The 8,078-nt window shown below is 53.7% G+C and overlaps 1 pseudogene; it reads left to right on the plus strand.

The window, feature by feature from the left end:
* Positions 1-3,557: 3,557 nt before the first annotated feature.
* LOC126529711 (uncharacterized) lies at positions 3,558-4,834 on the plus strand (annotated as a pseudogene).
* The last annotated feature ends 3,244 nt before the right edge of the window (positions 4,835-8,078 follow it).

The raw sequence follows: 8,078 nt of genomic DNA on the forward strand, positions 1-8,078 counted from the left end.
CATGGAGGAAGGAAACTAAGGAGAGGCCCTACCCCCTCCGCGTGCTAGGAGAAAAGTGTGGAGGAAATGACGTAGTAGGTTCTTCTCTTTTTTTGCTGATTTTTTATTTCTTTCTCATGGCGGCCACGCCTTTCGGGCTATAATGACGGCTTTGTTTTGGTTCTGTGCGCTCACACGTGTTGCTCCGTAGGTTTCGTACCGTGGCAAAGGCGCTGTGCGGGCAGGTTCGCGTTGGTCTCCGTGTTTTGTTGCGCTGCGTTAGCTGGACCGTGCTCTCCCTGATTTTGCTGTGCCCAGGTGGGACACGAGGAACTAAAGTTCGTGAAATGAACGCGCATGCAACGCTGTACGGAATGTACCGCACCACGGCAATGGCAAAGGACGAAGGAATATCCGCGGGAAATATTTCCCTCTTTGGCGGAATCATGCTAAAGTGCTAACGATTATTTAGTACTGCTGCGGAGCGCGCGCGTCCGAGCACAACTGTCGCGCGCATCGCGGCTTGGTTTCGCGAGAAATGTAAACAAGAGAGGAGAGCTGGCCCGATAGGCCAACCAACGCCATGAGCGACGCCAACTTCCGGCTTTACTTTAGTTGCACGAAGAGTGACGTCAGGGCCTCTCCTGAGTTTCCTTCCTCCGTGGTTCATTGCAAGACCGCTCTGGGTAGACCACGCAAACTTCCGACTCCCGAAGAGCAGCGCGAATACGATGAGCGTCGAATAGTGCAAAATCATAATGCTCAACAACCGTGTCTTGCTAAGACCAGGGGGGTGAATCGCCGCATGGCTGCCATTGGTTGTTTTCGAGCAGACGCTCCTTCGACGCTCGCGCCAAGGTCCCCTTCAGTTACGGCCCTAACCAATGGGCGACGCAGAAGCAAAATGGCGGCGCACATGATTGTTAAAGTTGTCATGGCAACAGGAAGAGCAACCGCGCGGCGCCTCCTCTTCCAAACTTTTTCATTTCTTTTTGTTTTTATTATGCCGACCCGCTCCGCTCACTTTACCCCTTTCCCCCTGGCCGTGTGCACCGCTTACTTTTTTTTGTTTTTAACTCTACAAGGCGCGTTTTTTTTTTCTATCGCGCGCGTGCTACGGCGAACCACGCGCCAGGTCGCAAGGAATGCGCGCGCTACGCAGCGCATTGGCACTGCTTGCGAGCTGGCGCGTGGTGCGCCGTTGGCTATGCGTTGGCACGCACGCAGTCTTGCCAATACTTATATTATACGAGCATGTGCCGGGATATAAAAACAATTTTACTTCCAACACAACAGATCTTTGGTCTCGCGCTTTATTGACTTCATTTCCGAAAACAGATTTTTCTTATAACGTCGTGTGATACACGCTCAAAAAATGAGCAAAAGTGAAAGGTGCATGACATATAGAAGAGTAATAAACACAAAAGTTCACAGACGGTGAAATCACACAAAAAATTGCTATAAAACGAGAAGGCCGTTTCATGTACACAAACATAAAAAATCTAGATTTTTATATAACGCCCTCAAAACTGAAATGTAGGCGAGCTTCTGGTATATACACTAAGATATTGCACAAAATTGGACGACATGTATGACATAGTCATGACAACTATAAGGACACTGGTAATGGCAAAAACAATGACACGCAAAATACCTAAAAAATAGAATAAAATGCTAACATTGTTTGATTGAGAGCCATACCATAAAAAAGAGCTTACTTATAAATCTGCACGAAAGTATATGAAATGCGTGACATGTTCATAACTGCTGAACAAATTGAAAAAGACATGGCAGAACAAAAATAACATTGTGCTAAAAACTGAAATACACATTATCAAATTTTTTTGCACTTCGCCACAACTTGAGTAGCGGTGGCAAGGGGAACAGAAGGTAGTCGGCTTTTGCAGCAGCACATAGAAAACATTCGCAGAAAGGCTTATTCCTCAATCAAAGAACAGGTAAAATAAGCCAACAACACGACTTTTCTTTCGACCCGAATGCAATGCTTCGCAATCAAATTCCGTCACTTAAGGCACTAAGTCGTATCTACTGGGCACTCGTTTGTATAATAAACACGAATTGCAAAAATCTGCATGTAGAACACTTGCACTGCTCACGCTTTCCAGAAGAAAAAAAAAGCGTATCATGCCAACACATGAAGGTTGTTTGCGCGGTTTTCCCATCGGCGGTTACTGAGATAGTACGTAAACACGAACAGTAATTTTTCAGCTGTTAGTACGTTTGTAGAACGTGACACACAGTAAAAAGCACTGAGGGCGCCATGGAAAGCTGGGCAAGTTACTGAAGTTGCAGAATGAGACTTTGCACGGAAAAACACAAGTCATAGACCAGGTGACAATGAGGAGGCACATCTATTTGTCAGCTTTCTCTACCGGGAAGAGGAAAATGTAGCATAATCAAGGCGCAACGACGTCCGGAGCCTCATGGAGCACACACATGGACAGGGCTGTGTTCGTGTACATGCGCCTTCTGATGTCCTTGGGTCGGAGCGCTCGCCTGTTGTCTTTAGGCACCCGGAACAACCTTGCAGGGCTTGCTTTTGAGGTATTTGTGTACCACTGCAAGATGCACGAGTGGTACGAGTCGTGAAACGGGCGAAACATTGCGGAGCACAAGCACCCAGCTACCGAGGACCACGAAACTGAAGAAACTGCCCACGCCGGTCAACGCGCAGCAGCGCACGCTCCGCGATAACAGCAGATAACGAAACATGAAACGTCATGCAGCCGGGCCGGCAGGGCCGCACGGCGTGCGCGCGGAGACAGTCGAAGGGGAGGGAGTTGCAAGGGAGTAACGAGGGACGGCGATTGGAGAGGAGTTGGGGGGAAGGGCTCGGCTACCTGGATCGGCGCGCGTGCGCGCGACGATCTACGATGCCATGCAAGGGAAACGGATTTTCGGGTTCGCCCAATACAGAGATGGCGGCAATTACCTCTGCCACCGAAACCGGGGAGTTTGCTCCCACTGCTAAGACTAGGCAGCACAATAAAACATTTAATATCCCCATCGACGGCATTTAAGTGGTTTTCTAACAGCATCGCTCGCCATCCACTTTTGGAGGGCCGGGATGGCGAGTCAATTTCCTTTTGTTTGGAAATAAAGTAGAGCGTCAGGTGATAGAGAAATGTGCGGAATATAATCAACCCTTATATATAGCTTTCATTGATAACGAGAAAGCGTTTGATTCTGTCGAAACCTCAGCAGTCATGGAGGCATTACGGAATCAGGGTGTAGACGAGCCGTATGTAAAAATACTGTAAGATATCTATAGCGGCTCCACAGTCACGAGACGCTGCTAGCGCGCGACGGCGTAAGACGTGTGGTGTGTCGGCTCCGTCGATTTTCGGCTGGAGTCACGGTTCAATCTTCTGCACCCCAGCAAGACCGACGTCAATCCACGCAGCAAACCGTCTGGACCACGTGGATACTAATGTTCACCAGGTGCGACCACTTTTGAAGATTTTACGACCGAATGACACCCGCCTACGTGGGCGACGCCGTTAGTCCACATGGCGACGCCGACTCCCGGCGGCGTGGAACCGGCCTCCCGAGGTAAAATGGCGGCTCCCGCGTCATTCTTGAGGGGTTACGATCCCGACGCCATGGCCTGGACGACGGTTTCAACATCAGAAGATCAAAACTCCGCTCCTATTCCGACATTTCGGCACCAATCTCTCAATGAAGCGGTCGCGCGTCGCTCGCTCGTTCAAGCCAAGACGGCGGCGTCCATCGCCGCCCCAGCCTCCGGCACACCGGCCGGCAAGACGCAGCCTCCCGCTTCGCGCGCTGCGGGAAGCAAACGCAAGGCCCTTACCAAATGGAAGCCTCGGCCATTTCCAAAACCGGGCCCTGACGACTTCGTGGTCGTGCTCAAGCCACGCGAACATGTGTCACTGCACCAAGGGTTTTCGGAGAACCGCTACGGTGCCGCCATTACGGCCTACCTCGGGCCTGAGGTGGCAAGGTCTGTTACGGTTCTGCCGTCCCGTGAACAAAACCTGATATTGATCCACACCCCGAACCCGGCAGCGGCAGATCGGCTCCTCGGGGACTTCTCAATCAACACCGACCGTGGGCCGATTCCGCTCCACGGATACCTTAGGCAAGACGGAGGCGATATCTGCCACGGCGTCATCGTCGTCAGCAACTCTGACACCACTGAATCGCTTCGAGAGCAGGTGCAATGGAGAGCAGGCACCATTGTCGAGGTGAGGAAATTCGGCTCCTCTAACAAAGCTCGGGTAACCTTCGCCGGGAGGGAGAAACCGCGTTTTGTGCACTATGAGAACATGCTCATCCCAGTGCAAACCTACTACCGGACAATCCCGGCCTGCGGGATTGTGGGGCTGTCGGCCACCGAGCGGATGCTTGTCCCAACACGCAGCAGAACACGTGCGGACTCTGCGGGCAACAAGCCCCGCTTGTGGAGGGGGTGCGGGCCCCTCACGAGTGTGTTCCACGGTGCTCTGTTTGTGGTGGCGGACACGCCACAAACTCACGTGAGTGTGCGGCAAAATTCCGCACACACAAGATGGCCACCCCGAAGGGCGGGACAAAGAGGAAAATGGCGGCCAAGAACAAGAGCCGCCATCTTGGCCTCCCCGGTGAGTCACCGAGCCGGGACGACAGCAACACCGAGAAGCCGGCACCGAGAAGCTCTACCGGAGGAGCCGGCAAGCGACCGCCGACGCAGCCGCCACCACACGGCGACACTGGAAAACTGTCGACGTCGCCACCACGAGGTGAGGCCAGGCCTGGGCCAACGCCGTGAAACACGGAACGCAGGTGAGCGGTACGGGCAGGGCTGCCTCCTCTTCCCCTACCTCCTCCCCCCCCCCTGCGGCACGCAGTGCCGAGCAAGCCAAGATTGCTGCTCTCGAGGGCCAAAGTGAGATGCTGCTAAAAAAAATTACGCTCCTGGAATCGCAGTCAAAACAGCCTACCCTCCCCCCTCTACCCCCGCAACTGAGGCTATGGAGAGTGAGCCCGCGGCACCGAATGCAGCACTGAGCGTGGAAGCTGCACTTGAGGCCCGTCTAGAGGCCCGCATAGATGCCCGTTTCAACACCCTAGAAAGTCAAATTTCCGCGGCAATCACCTCCGCCATCGCCAAAATAACTGAAAGCATACCGACAATCGTCGCACAGCACATCGCTCAATCCTCGCGTGGCGTCCGACGAACCGGCGGTCTTATAAAAGACGTGTCTGGCCGCTGTCCAAAAACGTCGCGACGCACCATTGAAATTGATGTAGAAGACAATGACAGCTGCTCGCTCTCCGGACTGGAGGAGGCTCCCCTCCCCGCGAGTGCTGGCTCCGGAGCAGCGTCCCTGCAATCGGTCTTTCCCTTCAATAACTATGGCGGACAGCCCTCAAATTAAGCGTTCTCTCCGTACCAATTCGGCCACCCCCATCCAAATTACCCAATGGAACTGCCAGGGATTCCGCTCCCCCGCCAAGCGGGCGGACCTCCGGCTTTTCCTGTCAACATTCGCTTCACTCCCCGCGGTGGTTGCCCTCCAGGAGCCAGGGAGCAGCGCCACCCTTACAAATTATACCACGTTCCAGCAGGACCCTTCTTCCTGTATCTGCGTGCACAAAAATTATACAGCCAACCAGGTTGATTTGGAACTCAATACTGATTATTCCTATGTGATGGTCACCCTTCTTCCGCTTAAGAAACAAAACGCATCATTACATATACTCAACATCTATTGTTCTCCCAAGCTCAAAAATGTAACTTTCGCAGCCCTCTTCAGTCGCGCCCTGAAGGCTGCGGGCAGGGACCCCCTGGTGATCGTGGGCGATTTCAACGCTCACAGCACACTCTGGGGGTACATGCGTGAAGAAAAGCGCGGGCGCAAGCTAGCGGAACTTGCGTACACGCTGGGCCTGACTCTTCACACCGACTCTGCACATCCAACGCGGGTGGGTAACTCCGTGACTCGGGACACGTGTCCGGACCTTACCTTCACCAAAAACATTAGACACGCAGAATGGGCCAACACCGAGGAAACCCTCGGCAGTGACCACTGCATTCTCAACACAACCGTCAGAAGCAAACCATTGGCAAGATCCCACGCCCAAGCCCGCCTACCCGACTGGACCAAGTTCCGGCAAAACTACACTAATTCGGCCCCTATCCACAAACAAGGTTACCACGCGTGGTCTCAAGAATTGGTTGCGCACCTTCGTTCGGCGGAAACTCAAGTTCAACTATCGGAGACCACGCCGGAGGTCGACAACCACCTCCTGCACCTATGGGAGGCGCGGCACAGCCTCGTCCGTAGATGGCGCCGCCAAAAACACAATCGGAGGCTCAAAATTTGCATCGCCGAGCTCACCCAACGAGCAGCAGAGTACGCGGCCCAGCTCGCCGACTCGAATTGGGTGGACCGATGCAACACGGCCGCTAGACAAATGTCTAGCCGGAGCACCTGGCGTCTCTTTCGCGCATTGATCGATCCGACTCAAACCAGAGCCGAGACACAAAAACATCTCCAACGGGCTATCCATAGCTTCGACGGAGACATCTCAAAATTAGCGTGCAAACTACGCGATCAATACCTTTGTATACAAAAGGGCCCCCGAGGGCCAGCGTACTCGTATGCAGGTTCCGAGAACGCGGAGCTGGACCAACCGTTCCAGCTCCACGACCTGAAGGCGGCCCTCACTAAAATGAAGCGAGGAACGGCGCCGGGAAGAGACAAAATAACAGTGAAACTACTTGCCAACCTTCCCGACCCGGCCTACGAGGCGCTCCTCGCATACATAAACTCAATCTGGCTCGGTGAGGCAATCCTCCCAATCGAATGGAAGACCGCCCTGGTCACTTTCATTCCGAAAGCCGGCAAAGCCATAACCACGGACAACCTCCGCCCAATCTCCCTCACGTCTTGTGCGGGAAAGCTGATGGAGACTATGGTGCGAGATAGGCTGTCCGAGTGTCTGGAAAACCAAAACGTTTTCGCAGACACCATGTTCGGGTTCCGCCCGCACCGGTCCGCGCAAGATGTTCTGCTTCAACTAGACCGCGAAATCCTAAATCCCGTCGAATACCCCTCAATGACAAGGCAGTACTCGTCCTCGATTTGAAGGGGGCTTTCGACAATGTCACACACGACATAATTCTGACACGCCTCTCCCAAACCAACTGTGGACACAACACGTTTCAGTAAGTTAAACAATTTCTCTCCGACCGGCAATCATACATCCGGATACAAGATGAAGAACACGGCCCCTACCAATTAGGCACCAGAGGTACCCCGCAGGGTGCGGTCCTCTCACCCCTACTATTCAATTTGGCAATGCTGAAACTCCCGGCTCAGCTGGAGAATGTAGAAGGCATACAGCACGCGCTGTATGCCGACGACATCACCATCTGGGCTAAACAGGGATCGGTAGGAGACATTGAAGCCAACCTGCAGCAAGCGGCGGAGATCGTGGATGCCTACGCCCGCCGCTGCGGCCTTCAGTGCTCCCCGGCCAAATCACAATTTGTGCACATTCGCCCCTCGCCGAAGTGCACTACCAAAATCGAACTGTCCCTACCAAATGGACCCATCACAGAATACGATCAGATCAGAGTACTGGGTCTCTTTATTCATAAACACCGCCGAGTCGACACAACACTGGCCAAACTGCGCAAGGTGGGGGACCAGGTGGGCCGCATGGTTCGCCGGGTTTCCAATAAACGCGGGGGGTTACGGTGCAAAGACGCTTTGCGGCTGGCGCATGCATTCGTAACCAGTCGAGTGTTGTACGCGACTCCTTACCTCCACCTTCGCAGGTTTGACGAGAACGCCCTCGAGGTGATTCTCCGTAAAATTTACAAGCGTGCTCTCGACCTCCCGATCAACACATCCAACCAGCGCCTCCTCGGCCTGGGAATGGTCAACACCTTCGCGGAACTCCGAGAAGCACACTTGACAAACCACTACACAAGACTCTCAAAGACGCCGTCGGGTCGCCGCCTTCTTGCCCGACTACACATCCACCATCCAACGCTGACGGAAGAGCGCGTGCGCATCCCGGAAATCTGGAGATACGCCCTGCACGTGCGCCCTCTTCCGGCCAAC

This window comes from Dermacentor andersoni, chromosome 9 (assembly GCF_023375885.2).
Source record: "Dermacentor andersoni chromosome 9, qqDerAnde1_hic_scaffold, whole genome shotgun sequence".
In the NCBI taxonomy this organism is placed as follows: Eukaryota; Metazoa; Arthropoda; class Arachnida; order Ixodida; family Ixodidae; genus Dermacentor; species Dermacentor andersoni.